Raw genomic sequence first — 27128 nt, forward strand, 5'->3', positions numbered from 1 at the left:
ATATATATATATATATATAAGCTCCAGTGTAAAAACACACAGCACTCGCGGAGTTCCTTTATCCATTTATTTCGGCGAGGACGAGTTTCGGCAGTCTGCCTTCATCAGCTCGCATTTGGAAATAAAACAGCGTATCTGTGGCAATACTTGAACTGACACATGGCTTTTCATTGGGCGCAACAGATGAGAGGGAGGAGGGGATTGGCTGATAGTATACCAATGAGATTTCTCCACACTCGTTGTTATGATCGGGACACACTCGGGAAAGTTTGGATGTTTGTCTTTCATATTATGCCGGTATGGCGCTCCCAAAGTGTCCAGTTATGTATATATCCTCCCTTTGCCACAGTCCATTCAAGAGTGCCTTGTTGGTTGTTGTGTTGAACTTTGCAAAGGAGCCACTTCCATTCTTGATGACACCCGTCAGCAAGCGTGCTGGATGCGCCGAGGTGGAACTTGGAGCGAGATACATAATATATATATATACAAGATAGCAACCCGTCCCGACGTTGTCCGGGTATGAATTGCTGCTGGCCAGTATTATATTGTTTTTTAGGATTTTGTTTTGATAGCATTTCTTCTCTGTGACAGGCCTGTGAAACGCTCCGTTTCACAGTGCACTGCGGATGCACTTAAGAGTGCGCGTTCAGTAGTGTGTGAACTCGAGTTTCCCTACTTTATTTTTCCTTGTAATATTATATAGCGCGAACTCGACAACATGGCATGAGCACAATTTACTTTACAGAAGAACACATTCATTTGTGGTAGGCACGGGGAGACAACGCGATTTGCCTGGAATCACATGATGTTGAGCTGATGCCGAGATTCGAACGTAGCTCCCCAGCTCTAAAGTTCGCAATTCTAGAACTTATGGCGGGAGGTGTGTCTAAAAGTGTATGTCGGTGCTGGCCATCAATGAGAGAGACCTGTGCATTTTTTAAATGGGTGGTGAAAAAATATGAGTATGTTGCTGGAGATGTGGGCCGCCGTGCCACCAATGTACTTACCGGGGGAGGGTAAGCACCCATTATTCTGCAACTTTCTTTCCGCATACCATCACTCTGCATACTTTCATTACGAAAGTACCATGACTCCGCAATGCCATTATAACGCATGGTATTACATTTTATATGCTTTTACCACGCATACATTTACAACGAAATTTGTTGTTATTACATGAATGATAAAAGCATGGTTTTTTTTAAATGTTTGGATACGGTAAGTATGTGTATAGGGGTATATGTTTTGGGGTACTGAGGTATATGTTTTGGGGTGTTTGGGTATTTTAAGGGTTCAGATATAGTTTTGGGTTTTGGGGTACGGGTAGTTTTAGGGTTTAGGGATAGGTATGGGTTTTGGGGTACAGGGGTATTTTTAGGGTTCAGGGCTAGGTTTGGGTTTTAGGGTACAGGGGTATTTTAAGGGTTCAGGGCTAGGTTTGGGTTTTAGGGTACAGGGGTATTTTAGGGTTCAGGGCTAGGTTCGGGTTTTGGGGTACAGGGGTATTTTAAGGTTCAGGGCTAGGTTTGGGTTTTGGGGTACAGGGATATTTTTAGGGTTCAGAGCTAGGTTTGGGTTTTGGGGTACAGGGGTATTTTTAGGGTTCAGGGGTAGGTTTGGGTTTTGGGGTACAGAGGTATTTTTAAGGATTCAGGGCTAGGTTTGAGTTTTTGGGTACAGGGGCATTTTAGGGTTCAGGGGTGGTTTTGGGGTACAGTGGTATTTTTAGGGTTCAGGGCTAGGTTTGGGTTTTGGGGTACAGGGGTATTTTTAGGGTTCAGAGGTAGGTTTGGGTTTTGAGGTACAGGGGTATTTATAGGGTTCAGGGGTAAGTTTGGGTTTTGTGGTATGGGGTATTTTTAGGGTTTAGGGATAGGTTTGAGTTTTGGGGTACAGTGTATGTTTATAGGGTTAAGATGGGTTAGTGTTTAAGGGTGTTGGAGTATTTTAAGTAGTAAGGGTGGGTTATGATTATGGGGTGCAGGGGTATTTAAAGGGAGCAGGGTGGGATTAGCACACGATATGAGACATGGCATGAAGGGTGGAACGTACCACACGCCCCCAGCGTTTGTCACGCCCCCAGCACACGCTCACAGCACAACGCAGACACGCCCACAAGGGACTACTTTGCTAGCACGGTTCTTTAACCTTTTAAATGTATATGGCGGGCGTCTGCATAGCCTATGTCCTTCTGCTGCAAATGCCCTTTCTAACGCTGTATTCGGTCTTGTGATTGGTGCTGTGGTTCCTGAGATTACCCGCCTCAAAGCTTTGGGCTCTCTCTTTATTATATTAGTACTAGCAGCCCGTCCCGGCCTTGTCCGGGAGCAAAAGGCTTCCCTGACCGCCGCCCGCCCCGACATTGTCCAGCAGCCCCGGCCCCCGCCTGCCTTGACCCCTGCCTGCCCCGACATGGGTCCCCTTACCTCACCCGCCACTCCTCCCGCCTGTCTGCTGCTGATATACTGCTTTAAATATGTCTGTTCTTCTTTGCAGAGGTGTACAGCTGACCAATCCGTTCTACAGAGTGTACATTGGCTGGGAAAGCTTACATCATAGCTAATCTTTTTGGCCTAGAGGTGTGTTAATGATTGCTGTTTCACCATAAAAACACGGCATCATTCTCTTTTCTCCTGCAGCCTGGGCCCCTGCCCAGCCCGTTCCCCGCCTGCCCCGACATGCGTCCCCTTACCTCAGCCGCCGCTCCTCCCGCCTGTCCGCTGCTCGCACCGCCGCTGGCCTGTCCGCTGCTCCTCACGTCACAGCTCCTCCCCAGCGCCATGTCACCCGCTCCCTTACCTCAGCCGCCGCTCCTTCAGCCTGTCCGCTGCTCGCACCGCCGCTGGCCTGTTTGCTGCTCCTCACGTCACCGCTCCTACCCCGTGCCATGTCCGCCGCTCCTCGTCGCGCTCTCGGACACCGCTCCTCCCCGCGCTCCTGACGTGAGCACGCACGTCGCGGCCAGCGCTACTTCGAAAGGACTACTTTTTTTTTTACTGTCAATTTTTTAAATAACGTTTTTTTTTTAAACTTTATATAGCCTATAACCATCTACACACCCTGATGATTCCAACGGTGTATCGGGTGTGTGGATTGGCGCTCTGGTTCCCGAGTTTACCCGCCTCAAAGGCTGAAAGTTCTTCCTTTATTATAGTAGTATAAATATATGCAAATCCAGCCCATCTCCAATGTGCTTGCTGCACAGAAAGGCACGCAGACAACAGAATTAGCACTCCAAGGCGAGGTATATTTCCAACTGCTAAATTTATTTATGCAACATGTGGGTAAAAGCTGCCATCAGACGCGTTTCGGGCACGTCCGTGCCCTTGCTCACTGATGGGCTTCCCTGCTTGGGGCGAAAAAAGGTGGATGCAGGCCCGCAACTGCAGGGGCATCTGCAGGTTTTTCACCATTCTGGAACCTGATGGTTCCCTCTCTCAACCCTCCCTTCACCAACCAAACCACCCCACTGGTGTTCTCTAGTGGGATGTGGCCAGAACTGGCCCCTAGGCCATCCAAACATCTCTGGCCCTTGTTCTCTCACAGAGTGGGAGGCTTTAGCCTCAGGCCCATAGTACCCTTTGACCACTCTCCTCCTCCTACCAAACTGCCACTGGTCCTCCCACCTGGGGTCAGAACCCTCAGGCTGACCAGCCACCAGGGGCGAGGCTCTCCTCCCCCTGTCTCTCCTTCTGGGGTTCTGCCCTCTCCTTCTATGCGGGACACCCTCAGAACACTACTCTCTCCCCAACCTGGAGTCGAAACCCTCAGGTTGAACCGGTGACAGAGGTGAGTCCTCCCTCCCCCTGCACCCCCTCCCAGAGTTCCGCACTCTCCTAACTGGAGTAGTACCCCTGAGAGTCAAATCCGGGGGGACTCTGATTACAGATGTCCCACCCGCCAGGTCCGGCAACCCCTGAACCTGGCACCCCAGTCCAGGATCTATGCCCTGTGGCTGGGCAGGTGCCAGAGGAGAGTCCTTCCTCCCCCTGCATCCCCTCCCAGAGTTCCGCACCCTCTTACCTAGAGAAGTACCCCTGGGAGTCAAACCGGTAGGGCCCTCGATTACAAGTGCCCCACCCTCCAGGTCAGACAACCCCTGAACCTGGAACCCCAGTCCAGGATCTAAACCCTGCGACTAGTCAGACCCCCGAACCTCTGGAGCTCCGATTACAGATACTCTGGGTTCTCCTGACATGAGGGGATCCCTTTCAATGGAAGGCACATCAGGACAGCATAGGCTCCCAACCTGGGGTTCCCTTCGAAACTCTCCAGGCCCTGTGACTGCGGTCGGGGCACCTCGGGACACCTCCCCGTCTCACTTCTTCCTGTAGATAGGATGTGAGGCCCTACAACCCTCTCCCTTCCCTGGGACCTAGCTAGGCTATTCCTCACCTCTCCCGCCTCGCTGGGTCAGAAAATCCCTGTACCACACCCTTCAGGATCACTCCCCAATGTCCTCTCAGACTCTCTGGCACTTATCCAAAGGTCTGCCTCCTGTGCAAGTTCCCTGGGGTCTGAGAACCTACACTGCAACAGATGGTGACGCAACTTTGGAAAACAACTCCTTAGCATGTGCTCCTTGATAACTGCATAGCACAGCCCTTCCCAATCCTCCACTGCTCTACTTAATACCCAATCCTCCAATGCAGTCAAACACTCCTCTGCAAACTCACCCCAGAACTGGCAGGACAATTTTCCCCTGCCCCTGAACACTCACCCGTCCCCCTCTTCCTGGGAATCAGGCGCCATCTCATGGGATCTGGGAGTGGGACTCCCTGCACTGGAACTACTCTCGCTGCCACCACTGAATCCCACCATCACTGGTGAATCCAGACCACAAAAACCACTCTTAGGGGACAACCTACCCACCTGAGCTACTCTCTCCCTGGCGAAGGCCCTCTCCGCCTCCACCATCCTCGCATGCGCTAGAACCATTTCCGTCTCTAGCCTCTGCTCTTCCACCGTCAGCTGCACGTGCCGACTTTGGGCACCTCCCTGATGGACGATACGCATTGGTGATCATTGATGATTTCACCAAGTACCCAGAGGTAGAGATTATAGGAAGCCAAACGGCCACGGAGGTCATCGCTAAATTTGAAAAAACTATTGCCACTCATGGCATCTTCGAAGTGGTCAAGACGGACAATGGTCCCCATTTCACGGTCAAGAGTTCGCAGAATACCTAAAGAGCTGGGGAATCCATCACCGCAAAATAACTCCATGCTGGCCCCAAGCCAACGGGGAGGTAGAGAGGTTCATGCGCACACTCAATATGACCATCCGCATAGCCCTCGCAGACGGGTCACCCCTAAGAAAGCCATTTACAGCTTCTTGAGAGTGACCCCACATGTCACTACGGAGGCTGCGCCAGGTGCATCAACCATGGGCCGGATAGTAAAATACACAATTCCGAACCACTCAAAGTGGTTTCCTGAACAAGCAAGTAAGGAGAAAGCCCTAGCGAACCGGACTCGCTCCAACGATCAAGCCAGCAAATGATGAGGAGCCAGAGAGTCCAATATTCAACCAAGCGACCAGGTGTACGTCAAAGATCGCTAACCAGGAAGCAAGTTCCGACTCCCATTCGAACACCAACCGTGGACTGTCACTCGCCGGACCGGCATCATGGTGACTGCCCAAAGGGGAGCCGAAACAGTCACCAGGGATATCTCGTTCTTTAAGAAAGCACACCACAGCACACTGCCTGGTCTAGAGAGTAACTTAGATCAATCCAGCTCGAGCCCCCAGAGAGGAGAGGAATCCGAGACTGATCCATATTTCTCAGAAGATGAAAACCGGATGGAACAAGACCCTCAGCAGTTTCCGGCCACCCCCGGGGGTAATATATCGAGCTTACCATCACCGGGCAGAGGAAACAGCACCCCAATCTGGGGGACACCAGAGACGGCAATGCCCAGAGGAGGACTGTCCAGATATGGGTTGCGGAAAAACCCAGCACCCTCCTCCCAGCTAGCTGACTACCTGGTGTAGCGACATCATGAATGAAACACTGGCAGACTGGTAACAGATCCATTGTTTTCTTTTTGTAATCTACTGTAACTTTGAGATTTCACTGTTTTGATAAAGTTTAGAAGGAACGTTGTGTTCCAGGGTGTGGGGTAGCGGTCTAGCGCACCCACGCCGCCGGAGTGCCCCAGCTGTGACGCGTGACGTCAGACGCTGGAGGGTATAAATAAAGAGGCGTGGCTACCGCACGGCAGTCTGGAGCCACGTGTGAACTAGAATACCGGCTCCTGTGTTTATTAGCGTCGCGGGGCCGCGGGCGCTAGCGCGAGCCTTACCAACAACGCTACAAAGTGCACGATTGTCTCAACCTTATATAAATGTATTTTGACTTGTATTTATTTTGGTTGTCTATTTACTTACTTATATATTATTGTGCCGCTCCTCTGATATGTCTGTGAAACGTATGTTTTGTCCCAAATTTTTGCCCTAGTATTTTGCCATTCTGTCCTGAATTTTTGTCCTGGGTTTGCACCCATGCCAGTTGTTCACCCTAGTTTCAGCATGTCCGTTGCCACGAATTATGAAAACCCTTCTGGCAGATTTTTTTTTTACTCAAGAGGTGTGCTACACCATGGTACTGGATGTTTGTTTTTATTCATTGAGAACATCAGGTTTCTTCTTGGCGCACTACTTTATTTCAGTAAATAACACTATACAGAGCCCCAATCCACGCTGAGCTAAAAACAACAAACAGAGCTGATAGACTTAAACAGAAGAGGACGAGGTGGCCGAGTGGTTAAGGCGATGGACTGCTAATCCATTGTGCTCTGCACGCGTGGGTTCGAATCTCACTCTCGTCGACTATTTTTCCTGTAAAAATGTTTAAACCTGCTGCTACTTTTCACGTTTCCTAGAAAGAAAATAGTACTTACTGTTCTCGCTCCTCAACTACGACACTGAAGATTAATTCCGTCATTCCTTTAAAGCGGTGTTTTAAACACCTTGCAATGAATGTCCTGTGATTCTGGCCAAATTACTTAACCTGTGCATGAAACAACCAAAAATTCTGATCTTGTGTAATGTAACATCATGTAAGGCGCTCTAATCCACTTGTAAATAGTTCGCTCTATGTATAAAAAAAAGACTGCAAGTAAACTGCTTATAGCGCCAATCGCAAAGTCAGCCCGCAGTGTTTGGAGCGCATGGCATGAACACCATAGTTACGTTCCACATGACACATTCATTTTAAGTCACGAGGAGATAAAGTGATTTGCTCAGAATCCCAGTATGTTAGTAAACGCCCAGACTCAAACGTGCTCCCATAGTTGTTTCCAAGTTATTCCAGTAGCTTAATTTTCTCTCCCTCTTCCATTCATTGTTCTACCGACTGCCAACGTGATCACCCCTATTTTTTTTACTCATTGTGTACTTAATTGTCAATCTTATTTTTACCGTGTTTTGTAATGATGCACTCATTATCAGCCTTATCAGCTGCCAATTCCACACATGGCCTCGAGATGTCGCTGTGCTACACCCAATATGTAATGTCCCGAAAGCCCATGCCTTGGAACGCCAGGCGACCTGCAAACAATAGACAGCTCCAGGTAACACAAGCTGTGAATCAGACTGAGATTATACATAAAACTCACCGTTTGGGGGTTCCTGCTCATACTGTCACCATAAGCCTCGTAATGCAATCAGGAGCTGTCACCCAGCTGTTTATTTCGTTTTTAATTTCCTCCCCGCGCAAATCACAGTGAATAAAGGTGTGGAATTCTTCTTTTTGCATCAATATTTGATCGCGTGAAATTTTACTTTCGTTTGTGCGGTTTGAAATGTAACTTGGAAATATAAAGAAACCACATTTGCATCTGAAGTTCAGGTGCGGTAAAATCAAACTCGTCCCTGGGTGGGCTCGAACCACCAACCTTTCGGTTAACAGCCGAACGCGCTAACCGATTGCGCCACAGAGACTGGTGATATAGCGGGTAACAACCGTTGGACTCACTGGGCTTGATAATCCCAGTTAAACCACAAACACGATAGGATGGAATGTATATGACCTAGTCTTCATGTTCAGCAGAGAGGGTTATTCAGTGGGTAGGTTGTAAAGGTGTTTTTCTGTAGATGCTGGGGGACATTTTTGGATTTAAGTTAGTTATTGTTAACATACGTTGCTTGCCAGTAAAGCCCCAGCACAGTTTGTTTGTTGGCTTTGTCATTGCAGGTTTCAATTCGAGGGGTAATTGGACTTCAATGAATTTTATGAAGGTGACTCAACCTCTCACTGGGGGGTCTCATGAATGTCAGATGTTGAGATCTCAGGCCCAACCTTGTCTCTTTTGCCTCAGAGATACCTTGCAGTCGTCGCACAATCACTAGAAATGGCCACAGGAGATGGGGATGGGGTGAAGGGTGTGGTTGTTGGTAGCCCCTTTAATACTCCTTGGGTGAAGAAGTCTGGCTATACAGGAGGAGGTGGAAGGGATTGGTGGAGGGGCACCCCTGCTGGCCCAATCATAAGGCCAGCATGTTGTGTGGTCAATGGGGAGGTCTGATTTCCTTAAGCACCTTTCCAGGGCTCGTCAACATTTCAGGAGAGATTCATCTGTGCAGGATTTATTGCTCGCCAATCTAGATTAGCAAATAGTTAGCTGGGCTTTCTGACAGGGGTAGGGGGGTTGCAGTGCCAGTGCAGTATTCGAAGGTGTGCAGAGCTGCACGAGTGTGCCAGAGCATATATGACATGGCTGATCTTGGACAGGTTTCTGGCCCATATACTGACTAGTTTCTCAGGTAGTGGATTCAATTCTAGGGGTGTGTCAAATGTGTGTAATTTCCTTTTTATATAAATAATGCAAAGCTTTGGAAGAGTGAGGCAAAATTACACAACGTGCCTGTTGGCATAATTTCAGACATTTTATGCAACAATGAATAATGTGAATGCCGGAAAGTATGTGAGATCATACTGGTATAGCAACATTTTTCGCCTAGCCTATTCAATTTACCACAAACTGTAGTCAGGAAGGTGGCATGTTGATGGTTTTGATGCAACCAGGAGACAGGCAGTTAATCAGATATGTCAAAGTCCAGAACCTGAGGAAATTAAAGTCTGCGGCTGTGTCCGCATCATAGGTGATGCTAAGTGTCATTAGAGCGACACCAAGGTTATGCATGGTATCAACTATTTTTTGGGAATAAGCGATACAGGATCCATCTTCCCAGGTGTGCAGATGGCTCATGAAGGATAAAAACTCGGAGATGGGCACTAAGCATTGCTACAAACACATAAGCTTCTCAAGAAATGATGTGTGGATATTTTTGGTAGAGCAAAAGAGGGTGCGTGCCCTGTGAATTAACATTTCTTTTAGTTTCCCATCATTCTAGCTCTTTCAGGAGAAGAACTTTATTTTTCCTGTCTCTGGCATAAATGGATGCTTCTAATGAATGTTGCCTAACGGTAGGTTTTCCAGGTGTGCTGGGCCCGAATTATGTCCATGCACGAATAGCTGACTGGATCAAACGACCAGTACCATTACAATTGTAAGCTATTGCCTGGATCAAAGTACAGATTTCAGTCTCTGAGCCAACACTGGTAAGGTTCAGAGGCAAGAGTGATGTTAAATAATTACAAAAAAAACCAAAAAATAATAGCTGAGGTGATTGAATTAATGTCAGCCACTGGTAATTCCATATTTTTTCGCTCACTGCATCCCTCCAAGGATGGAACCAAACTTAGGTAACAGGTCTTGGCCCTGCTCCATCAGGAACAATCCAGACCAAAGGACCAAGTCTCGACCCTCTGAAACGTTCACAATCATCAGTGTTTGTTTTCAGCCTTGTTGGGCCTCATGAGTGAGGTACAGCTTTAGTCTGGGCAAACCCATCACATTTGGTGTGTTTCATTGAGAAAAATCACAAAGTGAAGGGTTGAATGTGTGTATTAAGCTCAGCCACTGTTATATTGGGCCCCAATCCAGCATTTCGGTGTTTATTTGCTCACTGATCCACTCCAAACATGGACCAACCCTGGTCCTGCTCAAATAAGAACAGTCCTGCTCAAACCAGCAGGCCACATCTGCTTAGAACTTGACCACAAGCCAACCTATTAGTGAGAAGTGTCTTGTGATATGGCACAGGGCCTGCATCTGGATAAACTGGCCCAGCTTCCTTCTGGTTGGACCACACCAGATGGAGCACTTTAAGTCCTGTGGTCCAATGAGCAACCATTGCCCTCATGACATGAGAAGCCACGAGGAGCAGAGTCAAGGGAGCTGAACCCCCTTTTGAACTCCTCCCTGTCTACAGGTGTGGTCCCGCAGGCATGGAAGCGTGCCATGATCCTACCACTGATAAAGAAACCTACCTTAGACCCCCTCATCCATGCCAACTACAGGCCTATCTCCCTTCTCCCTGCTCTGGCGAAAGTGACAGAGAGATTCGTGCATCGGACGATTTCCAGTTTCATCGAAGGAAATGATCTGTTGCACGCAGCGCAATCTGGTTTCCGTGCTAATTTTAGCACGGAGTCGGCTCTACTCGAGGTCACTGATGCCATCAGGGAAGTACTCGACTCTGGGGGAAGAGCCATGTTGGTAATGCTTGATTTGTCGGCGGCTTTCTACACCATTCCTCACAATCGCCTCCTTGCAAGACTCTGGGAGTGCGGCCTTCGAGGAACGGTGTGGAATTGGCTTAAATCTTTTCTGGCCGACCGTCGGCAAACGATCTGGGCGCCCCCTTTCTCTGCTGATATGGCTCCGCTAGAGGTGGGGGGTTCCTCAGGGCTCCATTCTCAGCCCCATGCTTTTTAACATCTTTATGGCCCCTCTGGCGGTAGTCGCAGATCGTATCTTACGCCGATGACACCCAGCTCCTATTCACATGTGATAGGGGTGGGTCATTCGACGGCATACAGATCAGGGATTGCCTGGGTGCGGTCTTTGAGTGGTTTAGGTGCAATGGCTTAAAGTGCAATTCCGATAAGTCGGAACTGCTCTTTTTTAGATGCGCCCTTGAACCTGACTGGAAACCTTGGTGGCCACAAGATATGTTTCCCCCTGACAATGTGTCTCTCAAGGCTAAGAACTTGGGAGTGATTGTGGACAGTGAACTGTCCTTTGGGCCGCATATTTCGTGCCTTTCAGGTAAATGCTTCAGCATTTTACGGATGCTGAGGAAATTTCTTCCTTTAGTGTCTCTTCAGCATAGGAAGATAATTGTCCAGGCCTTGATCGGATCTCGACTGGACTACGCAAACGTTCTTTTCTTGGGTCTACCAAAATATCTTTTGACCCGTTTGCAAGTAGTCCAGAACTCGGCAGCCCGTGCCATTTATGGACTCCCGAGAAGAGCAGGTGCCACTGTCCTATTGAACACCTTACACTGGTTACCGATCGCAAAGAGAATTCTTTTCAAAAGCCTGACATTTGCTTTCAAAGCTTTACATGGCACTGGCCCTAAGTACATAGGGAAACGTCTCTCCCGATATGTACCTAGCAGGACCTTGAGGTCATCCTGCTTGTCCAAGATGACAGTCCCGGCCATTAGGCGTGCAAGAATGGGTGGTCGGTCTTTCCGTTACCTAGCCCTGAAGGCTTGGAACGAACTACCACTTTCCCTAAAACAGGCTCCCAGTCTTCTTGCTTTTAGGAAAGACCTTAAAATGTGGCTTTTTACCAAATAGTTCTTTTTCCTTTCTCTGTCTGCATTTTAGTTGTTATGTTGTTGCTTCACCTGCTGATTTTCTTCACCAAAGCGCCGGGATGCTCCTCGGAGTAGCCGTGCGCTATAGAAGAAATAAATTAACATAACAACATAACATAACAATGATAATGTGCCTATGGCCCACCAGCTGATTACTAATACACATTGATTCATTTTTACACAGTATGACTCTAAAGAAATCGACCATAAGGAAAAATATGATTGTAAGTTGCACCATCTTACTTCAATTATCACAAACAGACTATGTTTTAAGATAGCTTCACGGGTTAAGGCACCTGGTCCATAATACTGTTAACAGATATCAGGTAGTTACTGCAATAACCAGAGAGATAAATATGTAATCAGTGTGTCTCCCTCAACGTACCTGGGCAATCTTGCAGAACCCTTGTTTGCCAGCATCCGATTACAGCCTCGGACAGCCTCTTGTGTCCATGCCGCATTTCACAGCATCGCGGCCACCGAGAGGAGGACTGCAATCCCCAGGGGGCACAGCGGCACCAGCCGCTCACGCAATTTCCCGAGCCCGGAGGCGCTTAAAATTGAACACATTCCACGCGTCATGTCCAACACAGACACCCCGGAAACAGCTGAAGGGCCAATGTTTGAAATGAGGAGCTGGCAAGATTGGCTTGATAAAGGATGGCCTTCAAAATCGACATTATCAGTAAACCTACTATTCAAAGCAACCAACCTATCGGTTAAACACTGACCTTCCAGAGACTTGGATACCTCGGCCCTGCAGATTTCAAGGTGGAGGGGAATTCTAAAAGCGTAGCCGATGCGCCTAAAGACCACAGTCTTGGGGAAGAAGAAAGTCAAGGCGCTACATTGCCTACAGGTAAAAGATTGATTAGATCCGAAAATCTTGCACTTGCTTCCAATTGTTAATGGTAAACTGTATTGTATTGTATTGTATTTATTATTTGTAACGCGCAACTGTCACCCTACGGGTATCCTGGCGCCCAAACAGGAAGTAGTCAGATGGTACTACAATACACTAGCTGTCAAGACATGTAGAACAGCCACCGGATCTATTAAATAAAGTCACGGGGATTAGACTTTGGCGAATAGCCATGTTTTCAGGCTCTTTCTGAAACCCAGTAGTGTGCCAATTTGTCTGATGTTCTGGGGAAGCTTGTTCCACAGCCTAGAGGCAGAGATGCAAAAGGCTCTGCCTCCCATCCTCGACCTCCTGATCCTGGTAGTAGCTGCCAGACTCTGGCTAGAGGAGCGCAGGGATCTGGAGGGCCTATACCCGGAGAGCCTTTCCTGTAGAGGGATAGGTCCCGTGTTGTGCAGGGCTCTGTACACAATACATAAGGATTTAAAAACAACTCTACTCCCGATTGGCAGCCAATGTAGATCTCTTAGCGCCAACGTAGTGGAGGAGCTGCGAGGTCTTTTGAGTGCCAGCTTGGCCGCTATAGACTGGACCCTCTGGAGCCCCTGTAGGATGTATAGGGGGGCCCCTAGATATAGAGAGTTACAGTAGTCCAGTCTGGCCAGGATCACACTCCTAACTACTAATGGCCTGGACTCATCAGGCAGAAGGGGCACAATCTGTCTGAGTGCTTTCAACAATCCAAAGCAGACACTGATGGTTTTATTGGTCTGGGAGGTCATTTGGAGATCCGCATCAAACAGTACCCCTAGATTGCGCACGGTTTTAACTGGGATACAAGGTTCAGCTCCCGGCGCAAGCCTGATCTCGTGGGAAGGTTGTTGACTCAGTTTGGCTGACGAGCAATAGACAACCTCTGTCTTCCCCTCATTAAACTGAAGGGAGTTTATGGTCAGCCACCTGGAGACCCTGCTCATGCAGTTCTGAAATGTCTCCATGCTCACCGCCTGTCTTCCTTCTAAGGAGAACACCAGTTGTGTATCATCGGCATAGTTTATCAAATCTATGCCGAAGGATTTAATCATGGGGATCAGGGGCTGCAGATAAAGATTAAAGTCAGTCAGTCAGTCATAAGCTTTTATTCGATATGCAGAGATATCTTGTAAGCACATTTATAATACAATCAATACAATGTACAAAAAAATCATTACCACAAGAAGTCAGTATGAATATTAAAAGAGATAAAAAGATAAAAAATACCGTTGATAAATTAGCTAAAAAGAGAATTAAACAGCTACTGACAATCTCTTACATCGAATGAGCCAAAACTGCTTTAAAAATTTAGCTACTCCGCACACAATGGGGGGGGAAGTGTCCGTGCTTAGGATACGCAAGGCTACTAAATGACTGCGTGTGCCCATATTTCGGCAGAGTGGTTTCAGCCAGATGCTCCTCGGCCTTGCATAGTCCGGGCATTCAAATAAAACATGCGCAATGGACTCAACCTTACTCGGGCAACATGCACAGTTGGGAGAAGTACGGGCCGCTGATGACCATTTCGATACCAGAGCACCTAGCGGGAGGGAACCAACTCTAAATTTAAAATAAAGTGCTCGGTCGAAGGGGAGAGTGATCAAGTCCAGGTAGGGTTCAATGGCCACAGTGTCTTTAATTTGTAAAAAGGCGGCGGTGGACCTGCAGTGGTTGGAGCTTGTGATTAGACGCTCCGCAGTCCATTTCCAATAAAGCGCCTTGACAACTTCTTTTGGAGGAGCTGAACGGGATGACCAGCAATCTCCTAGTCCGATATTCTCCAATAGCTTTTTGGTGTCATTTAACCATTTTATCTTAGCCCAACCCCCCTGGCTCATTATATCTCCCAGGGCGTCAGCATAGGATTTTAATTCTTCGCTCCTCCAGATCCGTGTCCACAACAAGAGCGGGCGAAGCTGGGCCTGATCCTTGATGTTTTTACATCCCATGTCCATCCTCACTGGTACTGATGGTGTGCTCAGTGGAACAGAGATGAAGGATTTTAAAAGCTTGCTCTCTGCTATGACTAGGGCATCCAGTCGGCAGTGGCCCCACAGTTCTGCCCCGTACAAGGCTGATGTTGCTACTTTAGCCTTGTAGATGTCGAGTACTGGGGTAAGTGATCTCCTGGTTGAGGCTCTGTATTCCCTCATGAGAGCTCCTCCTACTCTCCTGTGGTTAAGGACCATTTTTTCAATGTGGTTTGCCCAAGTCATCCTATCCGTAATCCGGATACCGAGGTAGTCGAATTCCGCTACTTTCTCTAGGGGGATAGAGTTGAGTGTGGGTGGGCGTCCCAATTTTTTAGGTGGATTAACAACTAAGTATTTCGTTTTGTCCACATTTATTATTAGCCCTTTTGCATCACAGAACTCCTGGAATCGTGTTAATAGTTTCTGCAGGCCTTGTGGGGTCTTCGAGATCAGGAGCGTGTCATCCGCAAAAAGCAGGGTTGGGATGCGGACACCTCCAAGACAGGGGGCGTCGGCTGGTTCTTGTTGAAGATGTTTTACCACCCCGTTCAGATATAAGGAGAAAAGGGTGGGTGCCAAGACGCAGCCCTGTCTTACGCCCCTGGACACTGGAATCTTCTCAGTGAGCTCTCCGTTTTTACCCCAGCGGACCTGTGCAAAGGTGTGGGCATGAAGGCTTATGAGAAGGGACAAGATGTAAGGTGGTAATCCCAACTCATGAAGAACCCTCCAAAGCTCTTCCCAGGGAACTAGGTCAAAGGGTGTCTTCAGGTCTATAAAGGCTAAGTAAAGACTACCCTTGCCTAGTTCCACCACCTTCCACCCCAGAAGGGACAGCCTAAACACCTGCTCTATAGTCCCCATACCAGCCCGGAAACCTGCCTGAAAGTCTGATAGGATTTTATTCTCCTCCACCCAATGGAGGATCCTACCAAGGATAGCTTTACCAGCTATCTTTTGGGTGGAGTCTATCAGACTTATGGGGCGATAGTTGCCCGGGGTTTCCCTACACCCTTTTTTATAAATAGGGACAACCACCGCCCCTTTCCAGGATTCTGGCACTACTCCTCCCCTCATGATATCATTCAGGAGAGCTGCTATGATCCTTCCCCATTCCGCTGGGTAAGCCCTCATGAGGTCACCCGGAAGGCCGTCCGGGCCCGGTGCCTTGCGCGGTGCTACCCAGCCTATAACCCCCTCGATCTCTAGGGGAGTGAAGAGGTCATAGGCATGAGGTTCAATTGCTAGTGTGAGGTCCCTCCCCACAGACAGATCCCCATCTGGTGGTAGGTACAAAGAGCCAAAGTGTTTTACCCAGCTTTGAGCCGGGATGTTGCAGGGTCTCATGGCTGCTTCGGATTTGCTCCGCTTACTTATGAGATTCCAGAAGACCCCTGAATCCCTGATTTTACTAGCCTGGAGTAGGTCCTCCCAATATTTATCTTCCCACTCCCTTTTGGCCAAATTAAGGGACTTTTTATAGGCCTCCCTTGCTTCCTGGATCACACTTTGGGGTTTGGATTTGACTGCCTCAACTAACTTTGCCTTACAGCCCATACATGCTTGGTTGGTTGTACCACCCCTCAACAGGTTTTTTATTTCCTGTACTGCCCGGCTTTTTAGAGTACAGGGTAAACACGCTGGTTAAGGCTTCAATCAGGGAGACAAATAACCCACTCGCTTTACCCACCCCTTCTAGGGAGGTTCCGAGAGATGTTACCGCACGGTTAAGATGGGATTGAATTTCCCCAGCCTTTGCCTCAGATAAAACCAGTTTCGCCCATTTAATTCTTCTACCACATGGGGAGACTTCAGATTCATCTAGTGGTACAGGTGCCAGGTTGATGTTGGCCCTCCTTAAGGGTTGCCACCATTGTTCCTTTTTTAGGGAGAGTGAGTTGTGATCACTTTCTGTCGAAGGGACCACCTGCATATCCCTTACATAAGACCATAAGCACACATCTATTAGAATATAATCCAGCCTAGAGGTGTGCCCTGGTCTATTGTAGGTATGGGCTGCCCCCCTATCCGAGGAAGTCCTCCCATTCACTGCCCTTAGATTAAATTCAAGACTCAGGGAGTATATCTGGAGCGCCACTTCTGTCCAGATTAAAGAGAATAGGGCTGATCGAGGAGCCTTGAGGTACTCCGTGACTGACCAGGGACTTGGGAGATGAAAAGGGTGCTAGGGTCACCACTTGTTGTCTACCTGTCAGATAGGATTGTATCCACCTCAGGGCCTTGCCCTTCACGCCCAGTTTTTCCAGCCTACTTAGCAGCACTACATGGCTAACCGTGTCGAATGCGGCCGACATGTCCAACAGCACCAGGACTGAGGAATTGCCATTGTCGGCTCGCATTCGAAGGGTGTCCAACATGGTTGCCAATGCAGTTTCTGTTCCGTGGCCTGGGCGGAAGCCAAATTGGTCCTTATCCAACAGGTAGTTGTCTTCCAGATATCCTGACAGGGACCTACTGACCACCTTTTCCACAATTTTTATCGGGTAGGGCAGGAGGGATATGGGCCTAAAATGCGCCGGAATCGTAGGGTCCAGCGATGGCTTTTTGAGCAGGGGAGTAACCACTGCCTGCTTCCATGCATCCGGCACTGTGCCTTCCTCAAGAGATTGGCGACAAATCTGATGCATCCAGGGGAACAGCTCTGGCCCATATTCCTTCCAGATCCTGTGCGGAAGGGGGTCTAGAGGTGACCCAGATGACACATTCTGGGCCAGACTGAAAAAGAGCTCCTCTGTAAGAGGGGTGAAATTTTCCAGTGATGACAATATTGGTAGAGGTTCCTCTTCTTCTGCCTGTGCCACTGCATCTTTGCAGCTGTCCCTTTCCTCCTTCAGCCCCCCCACAATTTTAGCGATCTTTTCCTCAAAGTAGATCGCGATCTCATTGCATAGTTCTTGAGTAGCGACCACCTTATTACTCGTACAGGTGGGATGTGAGAAATCCCTTATGATATTAAAAAGGGTTTTGGTACTGTTAGGGTACTGAAGAATAGTAGTGGCATAGAAGTGTGCCTTGGCTTTGGCGATGGCTCCTTTATATTTTGCCTGTTCCACTTTCAACAATTTTTTATCCAACTCTGAATAGCATCTACGCCATTTCTTTTCTGCCTGTCGGCGTGCATTGCGTAGGGATAAACTGCCCAATGACTTGAGTCTGGATTTTTCCCCAAAATGTTTCTGCACGAATGGGGCAATGTCTTAAACTAACGGGGAGGGCTGGATATCTGATTAGGATTTCCAAGGCATCTCAGCAGAAAGGGGTATGCTCAGACCCATGGTCTTCAGCTTTCACCTGGTTAGTCCTTTTTTGGGGGTCTTAGATTTCTGGATGCCCTGGGGTTACTCTTTTCAGCTGACCAATGCATTTTCCTAAGCAGTTTCCTCCTTACTCCAGCCCTTACTCCAATGCCCACAAATTCAGTTAATTTCCATTGGCTCTACTCACCACTTCCTGACTGTTGGTGCTGCCTTTTCTCTTTAGTGAACTTCCTCGAAGACTACTTCGTCCTAAGCAACCAGACAATATGCGGCCCGCGGAAGTCCAGAATAACATGCTGGGCCCCAGTATCTTTAGTGTCCATAATAGTCACCCACTCGTCTACCCATTTTCTCACCCACCCATCCATCTTTTCACCCTCCCTTCTATGTATTCCTTCATCCTCCCATCCTTTCACACACATCCATCTATTCTTTCATCTACCTATTCTTTCACTCACTTATCCAGGGATCCTTTCATTCGCCCATTTTTTCATCCACCCAACCATCCTTTCACCATCCCATCCGTTGATTCCATTAATCCTTTTACCCACCCATCCATGCGTGTATTATTTCTCCCACTCTACCATTCTTTCACCCATCAAGCTTTCACCCACTCAGCGACCCTTCCTTGTACCCACCATCATTTCAACCATCTCATCCAGCCACTTATACATCGATCCTTTTTTCCCTTTTATTTCAACCCCTTGTTTTCTTCTTTTTATTGTTAAGATTGAACTTTTATATTAGATTGATGACAGAGGAACCCATAAAGAAGCCACCTCTTGTGGTAGATGTTAAAGCAGGAGAGGGGGATGGGGGGGGGGGTCCTTCATGACGCTCCTGGATTCAGATTTGTAGCATTTGAAGAAATTGACTTTTTTATCTGTTGTGTTTCCTCTGATTCATTCCTAATCACTTTAAAGTCACTGTCCTACTTCACCTGTACTAGCTTTATCAACTTGTTGTAACAGCACTCAATCACACAGGCGTTGGTGGTATAGTGGTGAGCATAGCTGCCTTCCAAGCAGTTGACCCGGGTTCGATTCCCGGCCAACGCATATCTGAATTTTGTTTTTAAATATACCTTTTTTAAAATTCAAAACTTTGCTATTAAATATGCAAGCTGGTTTCTTTAATTCCGAATCTTATTTGCCCTTACGCATGCAAACTTGTATTCAAGCTTTGCTGTTGAACATACAAAGTGGTGTCCTAAAAATGCGAGGTCTCAGCTGTGAGAGACAAGGGGCGTTTTGTAGACAGCGGGTTTCTTTCGGCTAAAATGAAGCCACTTTGGAACCCGGAACTTTGCTGTGTAATCTGTCCCTTTTGTTTTGCTAAGGTGTACTTTCCGACGCGTTGATGGTGGTGGCGGGCTCTGAGTTTACCCGGTGGATGCGGAATCCATATTTGAGTGATGTTATGTTACAGATGATGTGCAATCAGACTAGCGCGTATGTAATAATTCATCATGCAGAGCCCAAAGTTTCCTAAACATGGATGTGGCACGTTTGCATAGTGTTGGCATGTCTCCCCAGAAGGGGACATAAGCAGGAACCGTAAGTACTGCTGACGTGACGTGTGCTGAAGATATTTTGGTTAGTTGTCTCGGGATGGGGCGACCACCAGAGCAGAGCGGAGCAGAGATGTGTTCTCAAAGTCGTGCAGACCCTGAGAGCAGAGACTGGAAAGGGTTGGGCTGAGGGGGAAACCTCGCACAGCTGCAAAATGACCCCTTGAGCTGATTGAGCTGATCTGCCTCCAACGGTCCTGTTTTTCCCAACAAAAAAATGCATTCTGGAAATTGTAGTTTCCCTGTTAACATTTTTTGCGTGTTAAAAAAAAGTCTCTCTGTCAAATGCATTTGGATAGAAAGCCGAGTTCGACTACAGGTGCCAGGTTGGTAAGAAGCCCTTGACTCACTATGTGTCACGTGACAGCTTCTTCTGAATCATGTACAATAATGGTGCAGCAAATATAAATTAAGAAAGCATACCACCTGAGGGTCGCACCGATTTCATTATTACATCGATAACCTCTCACACACATGAACTTATATGAAGCATTGGTGGTTCAGTGGTAGAATTCTCGCCTGCCACGCGGGAGGCCCGGGTTCGATTCCCGGCCAATGCAACTGTTATTTTTGTGAAATGTTCCTGAAAACTCTTGAAATATTTTACAAATTGTAAATAAACCCAAAGATATGTTTATGCCAACAGAGCTTCTTGCATCATGTGTGACCGAGAACAGCTCACTTGAACCATTCATTCGAAGCCGCAGCAGGGTCTCCCGCCACCGCCCCCTGGTGTTTCATATGGAAATGTTCAACCCATTATGCCACGTCTGTAGCTCAGTCTGTGGAAACATATGATGGACCCGTTTACAAAGATGTGTTCCTGTGTATGATGGGCTTGATATATGAATAATTCAGTGGTCGAAGTGCATTTAAAAAACGTATGGGAATGAACTGTGATGCTGTGCACAATGGGAGCAGGGTGAGGAAGGGTAGGGGTGCGGTCAAAGGCGTGGCTAAAAAAATAAAATAATCTGTACATTTTTTGGTCTTTCACCTTCAGGTAACTACTTATAAAATAATACAGAGTTCAAATGGGAAACTGATGCAATGTAGGATAATCCGTGGGAAATGCGGTATTGAGCATTATGACACCTATATGATAGTGAAAAAACTGCACCAGCGAGCCACAGAATTGAATCCTGGTTGGTGCCACGTAGAATAGTGACTTGTGTATATTTAGCGCTACAAGGTCCCTGTCTGGGACATAAAGCACTGTGTACATATACCTCATTATTTTAAACTTGTATTACACAGAACGTAATATAAGTTTCTTCAAAATGTGCGAAAAAGTTAAAGATAATAAAGTGGTTCCAAAATATAGATCTTAGTAATACCAGAAGTATATGTAGTGCAGTTTTTTTTTATAGCTGTCTTTAAAAGCACATATAACACAGCTAGGCTGGTAGCTCACTCACAATACCACTCAAAAATAATAAATGTGTGTCATCAAGAAGCAGCTTTTTTATTACTGTCTCTTAAAAACACACACTTCATCATTTAGCTGACAGCTCCCTTAAAATACCTATCACAAAGAATAATTCTGTGTCATTGGGAAGATTCAAGTAGTTCCATCAAATAAAGTCAATACCCGCTTCCACTCTCCCTTTACATCTGCAGATTGACTAGTTGTGCACATTTATATTTCTTTCCGGCAGCAGGCACCCTGGCAGGAAGGCTTGTTTAGCTATCTGCCGCTCCATCAGTTTCACAGCACAGGAGACTCCCTGCCTTACACTTTAGCTGAAGCATTAAAACATAAAAGAGGGTGGCTAAGCCAATTGTCTGCAGATCAAATAACAGTATCAAATTATTTACAGAACAGGAATCAGTTTGTTGTTGTAACTTGCATCACAGTTGATGATCAGGAAAGAACATAGATAGTACAATTATGGTGCTCGCGTGGTGACAACACCCAGCCACCCTAGGTGCCAATATTCCGTACTGTGTGAACATTATGAATAAAACTTCAAAATAACACCCCAGCACACACTAGCTAATAAAAATCAAAAAATCCCCACTGTCCTGGTGGGACTTTTACGCGGATACAAGACTGCATATTGATGCATCGGCTTATCATGGTCTGGATGCATTTTTCTAATTCATTGTGATTTTAGGAACTTGTCACAGGCTTGTTTCAAATAAAGGACTTGCATCGGAAACCAACAACACCTGCAAACGAACTCTTCTTTGTGAGTCATAACCCATTGTTATTCTTTTGTGTTGTCTCTCATCAGCTTGTTGTTTTCTGGAATAATTAATGGAGACACTTCATTGAATCAACAAAGAAGTGTTTATACTTTGTTCTTATCAAGTGTTATTATTTTTTTAATAACTACTGTGTGCTTTAGTGTTATTTTGAACTTTAGCTGAAGCATTTCTTTTTTTTTTTTCTTTTTTTTATTTCAGTAATTTTGTTTTTAAATAAAGAGCATATTTACATGGTACAGGGTGAACTGCCGGAATTAACCATCCCCGGGTGGTCGTTTTTTCACAAAAAGTTGGGAACTGTCTTTCTAAAATTAAAAAAGTATGGACACTTCATGCCCCTCAGATCCCTCCCACTTCGAACCCTGGAATAATTACAGTAAAACGGCCATTAATACAGCAAACAAGAAAGCATTAAGGACAATTGTTTTTTGGGAACTTAATAAGTGATTATTACAACTTCCTAAATCAATGAAACCACATTATTAGCAATAGAATGGAAGATTGGGTTAAAATCTGACAGGACTGAAATATATGTTCTTTAGGTCAGATGCAAAGGTTTTGGAGAGGACGAAAGCCTCTGAATTTTATTGACCATGATTTGATTTGTGAACAAGGTCACCTGCAAAAACTGGGTAATGTTGTTGAGCTATCTGACATGGAATACAAGCTGGTTGCAGGCAATAAAATGAATAAGACAAGTTAACCCTTCACGCTGTTTTATCATTCAAACCTACTACCTGAGATCTATTAACAGTATTATTGATCAGATGCCTTAACCCATTGAGCTATCTGAAACCGCAGTTTGTGGTGATCAATAAAGCAAGCCGGTGCAACTCACAATCATGCTTTTCCTTGTGTGTTTCGTTAGAGATATAGCCTCATTTACGAAAAGTGACGCATCGCTGTGAGAAAACAGTGATGCGCCATTTTTCATTGCGCCCTCCTTGCGACACCAATGATGCGTCATATTTACAGTATGATGCATCTTGTCGCAGGGAGTTACAGATACGTCAGTATTTGTGACGTATCTGCAGGCGCAAAAATGTCTCATTGCTGGAGTGTTTCACAAAGGTGATGCAACTCTAGCAATGGGTCATTACACGTAGGCAAGTCCATTGTGAAATGTGCCTGCGTCAGTCTTACGCCTGCCATGGGTCAGGCGTAAGATATTGACCCATTTGCGTCCTAGAAGTGGCGCAGTGAAATCGTATAGATTTCACAGCGTCACTTCTATGACCTTTACTTGCGTTGGAACGCCCCCCCTGCATACATTATACCTGGCGCAGGTATAATGTGGCGCAGGGTTTTACAAAGTGATACATCTACCTAGATGCGTCACTTTGTAAATATGGTGCAGGAAGGTACATTATTGACGCCGCTGGTGCGGCACAAAAGTGACTCAAGGGCTCATAAATAAGCCCTACACTGTGTGACAACAAATTAATATGTATTAGTCGTCAGCTGGTGGGTCCTGGGCAAATTGTCATTGATTCTGCTGCTCTGGCCACAGTGACCATGAGGGCAGCATTTGCTCTTTGAGCCACAGAACTTAAACTGCTCCTCACAGGTGCGGTCCAAGCTGTAACTGGTCCAGTTTATCCAGACGCAGGTCTGTGCCACATCACGACCGAAGCTTCTATACAACTATATATTCTAGACACAACAAATAAATTGGCTTGTGGTCGAGTTCAGTGCAGATGTGGCCTGTTGGTTTGAGCTGGACTGTTCTCCTTTTAGCAGGACCAGGGCTGTGTGCATCAGGTTGGCCCATATTTGGAGTCGTGCAGCGAACAAGTCACATACACACACAATGATGTTTCAGTGCACACGTACCACATTTTTTTCATGAGAGCATAGTTTGGTGATAGTAGTCTCTGTGGCGCAATCGGTTAGCGCGTTCGGCTGTTAACCGAAAGGTTGGTGGTTCAAGCCCACCCAGGGACGTGCTCTTTTATTTATTTATTTTAATTGTACCTTAGCTTCAGATACAAACATCATTTCTTTACATTTCCAAGGTATATTTAAAACTACCCTTCTCCTGAAGGTAAAGATGAGTGCGAATGTAAACTTTCAACTGGTCGATTGGAATTCGCGTGAGGAGCAAATTGTCCATAATATTGCAGCTGCAGGACAGCTCCTGGCTGCATTATGAGACATATAGTGACAGTATAAGGGTGTAGCACAGCGACATCTCGAGGCCATTAATGGAATTGCCACCGGCTAGAAACATAGCTCCTTAAGTGCAAAAATGGTAAAGGAAAGATTGACAAGTGCAAAACAAGTTTAAAATGGACTAATAAATCCTCAGTAGAGAAGGAATTGAGGCCAGAGTGAAAACGAGAAGATTGAATTGGTCTGCAGAATATGCGAAAGGTTAAGACGTCCGTGGGGGGTTGCATAGTTGAATGCACTGAACCCTCTTCCCCCCGTACTGATGCTGAAGCTAAAGGAGGATTTAAATGATGGATGCAGTTCGCATTGGAGTGCTTTACATGAGCAACAGATGACACTGCCAGTCAGGTGATTTGTATGTTTCAGGCAGAGAGAAATCAGGCGATGTCCCCAGTTACATGATATTGCAAGGTGTCGGGTCGTATCGAGAGAAACGGTGGAAACGAGTTCTAATTTCTATATAAAGCGATTGTCAAAAGAACACCGACGAGGGTGGGATTCGAACCCACGCGTGCAGAGCACAATGGATTAGCAGTCCATCGCCTTAACCACTCGGCCACCTCGTCCTGATGTATAATGACTTCTATCAAACTTTTTTATTTGTGGACGTGCCACATGGGACTGAATTTTCCATAGAAGTATTTAGTGAAACGCGGTAGACGCAGCTACAACACTGAGCAGGGTGGTCTCACAGGAGGAAAAATCCCTGCAGTGGCGGGTGCAGTCCCCCCCCACCCCCCCCCCCTCCTCCCTTGTCTATCTGGAGGTTGTTGGTGATTCGTGGCAGTTCACCTGCTGGAAATGAAGCCGGTCCGAGTGTGTTAGTCGGGGTGATATTAGTGTGGTTAGGATTGCTGATCCTCTAGTCTAGAAGTACATGATGTCGCTGAGCCCCGGTGATGTTGGTAGCTGATTCGTAAAAGTCATTGACGGAGGCACCCTGGTCCGTCACTACAGGCAGTGATAACACCGACAGGAAGTGGTACGACTGATCTTAGCACTGGGATTGCAGTCAGGTCACAGCCAGTGGAAAACACTCGTCACTAAACCTATCGACAAGCGGGCACGGTGCAGTGCAATAAAAAATGTGTGAATCTGTCCCTGAGAGGAAGTGTTGTCCCTGAGATACAATGTTCCCATTGGCCGTGTGACCTAAAAGCCAATGTGTAGCTCTCATTGAGAGGCAGTTATGCAAATGTCCCAGTCCAGTCGCCCGGACCATCGATCACACTCGCCCTGTGGCTGAGAGGCAACAGTGACACTGATCTTGGTGCTAAAAGACAGCAACGTTGTTCACCCTCTCCGAGTCACTTACAGAAATTAACCAGACTGTACCTAAGAACAATCAAAATCGTACCTGTTGTACAGCACATCTTTTACACATGTGGAAAAGTCACACAGAATGATAAATGCAATGGCTCGTTGGTCTAGGGGTATGATTCTCGCTTCGGGTGCGAGAGGTCCCGGGTTCAAATCCCGGACGAGCCCTATTTTATTAGCCTCTTCCTTTTATTACTTTTATATTGATCTAAATCCTTTATATTGTTTTTATATTGATTTTAACCCTTTCCGATTACATCTGTAAACAACCCTCACTCCTACTCTGCATAAAAACGCGTTTTACATTCTACAGTGGAGTTCATTTTTTTTAATGAATTATACAGTTATAAATAAAACGGTGGGCAAATTACATGCTTTACGTGAGTTGGGAAATTATTTTATGGAATATATTTCCTTTTTTTGTTTTTTTAGCCGTCGTTTATCAGTTTAATTACTGGGCAAAGACAGTAATAAGCACTTCCTTCCTAAGCGGTAAACTGTTTCGTGGCTTTAAACACAAACACTTCTTCTTTCGTTAGTTCAAAGCACTGAAAACATTAATTTGAGTCCATAATATTGATTATTGTGTATTATCCGAAAGGAGAGTCATCCACGGATTAGTGCTCTTAGTGAAAATAGTCCATAGTCTTTGAGAATAAAACTTTTCAGCAAAACATTTCAATGCAGAGGAACCACCTTGAATGGCAGAGCTGTGTAAACAGGGACTGTTTATTTAAAAAAGAGGCAGACTGAAGCACTCCTGGAAAAACAAGTAAAACAAGCATTTGCAATGCAATAGTCTCGCATTTGCAAGAGTTAGAGCTATTGGCATTCTAAATGACAATGTTTTTTATTTATGTGCATTGAAAACCTGCAAGCAGTGCACATAAATAAAAGTCATTGCCATGTACAATGTCAATAGCTTAAACTCTTGCAAATGCGAGACCTATTGCATTGCAAATGCACACTATAATTTTTTTAAAAGCGTTAGGAGAGAGCGTGTCCTGCCTGCAACACCTGGCAGGACACAGCTATTGGAGAAGATGGTGCTCGGAGGATGTAATTAAAGCCTACCAAAAAACAACACACGTAACAGGGGGTGTCGCCATCGGATGTTACACAATGAGACAAGGCGGTACTAAGGAGGGACTACTAAGCCTTACGACAAATGAACAGCCACAGTTTACAGTGGACAATGACACAAGCCAATAAAAAATATGGGTGGAGAGTGGGCGGAGCTTCAAGCCCCTACTTCAATACAGCATGCCTTGCAGAGCAGCTCATGTGCTGCTCAGGCTCGACCTAAAAATGTCACTGTGTTCAGGCAAAATAAAGAAATGTAACTTGGCCCTAGATGCCCAAAATGACCTTGTGAGCAGAAGGTGCCCTGCAGGTGACCGCTGTCCCCCGTGGATGTAGAGAGGGGGAGGTCAGCAGCCCCTTCCTGGCAAACTAGCTGTTCATTTTTTATTAAAATTCCATATCATAAGGTTTATCATGGATACAACAAATACCTTGCTTGGGGAGAAGGGTATTTACCTTTTCCTTTTATTTGAGGGGCTCCAGTCCTGGTCCAAAGTGGACATTGCTGCAGCACTGCTGAGCTCAAGTGGCATAGCCTGAAAGGAATATGTCTATCGATATCCCCTATTAAAAAAGATATTGGTATTTATTTTTGATAAAATCGGATGAAGAGGCCGTAGCGAGATTTAGTCACGCGACCACTGGTTTACAAGACCAGAGCTCTGACCCCTGAGCTATGGGGCCACAGCTACTGCCTGTTGATGCAGTAGCCTTCACAATGGGTAAGAGTACACACCTCTGGTAAGTGTGTGAACACACCTCTGGTTAGAACACTCATTATTGATGGCAGAGAATTACTAGGAGAGAGGATTGCACCAGCCCGGGTGAGTCAGAGAAAGAAAACAGGATGTACAGGAATACAGGATGTTAAACACTGTGCCCAACTCACTGCACAGTGTGAGTCACTCACAAGAAACACCCTGCTGTGTGCTGTGCACACTGGCAGCTCA

At 46.4% G+C, this 27128-nt stretch overlaps 7 non-coding genes across 7 annotated transcripts; 5 read left to right on the forward strand and 2 right to left on the reverse strand.

Moving 5' to 3' along the window:
• The first annotated feature begins 6748 nt into the window (after window positions 1-6748).
• Window positions 6749-6830, forward strand: TRNAS-GCU (transfer RNA serine (anticodon GCU)). Its single transcript has one exon. It is a non-coding gene; the product is annotated as a tRNA-Ser (tRNA).
• A 1040-nt stretch (window positions 6831-7870) lies between these two features.
• On the reverse strand, window positions 7871-7944 carry TRNAN-GUU (transfer RNA asparagine (anticodon GUU)). The gene has a single exon. It is a non-coding gene; the product is annotated as a tRNA-Asn (tRNA).
• Window positions 7945-18808: 10864 nt separating this feature from the next.
• On the forward strand, window positions 18809-18880 carry TRNAG-UCC (transfer RNA glycine (anticodon UCC)). The gene has a single exon. It is a non-coding gene; the product is annotated as a tRNA-Gly (tRNA).
• Window positions 18881-19881: 1001 nt separating this feature from the next.
• TRNAG-GCC (transfer RNA glycine (anticodon GCC)) lies at window positions 19882-19952 on the forward strand. Its single transcript has one exon. It is a non-coding gene; the product is annotated as a tRNA-Gly (tRNA).
• Window positions 19953-23473: 3521 nt separating this feature from the next.
• On the forward strand, window positions 23474-23547 carry TRNAN-GUU (transfer RNA asparagine (anticodon GUU)). The gene has a single exon. It is a non-coding gene; the product is annotated as a tRNA-Asn (tRNA).
• A 712-nt stretch (window positions 23548-24259) lies between these two features.
• Window positions 24260-24341, reverse strand: TRNAS-GCU (transfer RNA serine (anticodon GCU)). Its single transcript has one exon. It is a non-coding gene; the product is annotated as a tRNA-Ser (tRNA).
• An 850-nt stretch (window positions 24342-25191) lies between these two features.
• Window positions 25192-25263, forward strand: TRNAP-CGG (transfer RNA proline (anticodon CGG)). Its single transcript has one exon. It is a non-coding gene; the product is annotated as a tRNA-Pro (tRNA).
• The last annotated feature ends 1865 nt before the right edge of the window (window positions 25264-27128 follow it).

This window comes from Lissotriton vulgaris, chromosome 12 (assembly GCF_964263255.1).
Source record: "Lissotriton vulgaris chromosome 12, aLisVul1.2, whole genome shotgun sequence".
Taxonomy (NCBI): Eukaryota; Metazoa; Chordata; class Amphibia; order Caudata; family Salamandridae; genus Lissotriton; species Lissotriton vulgaris.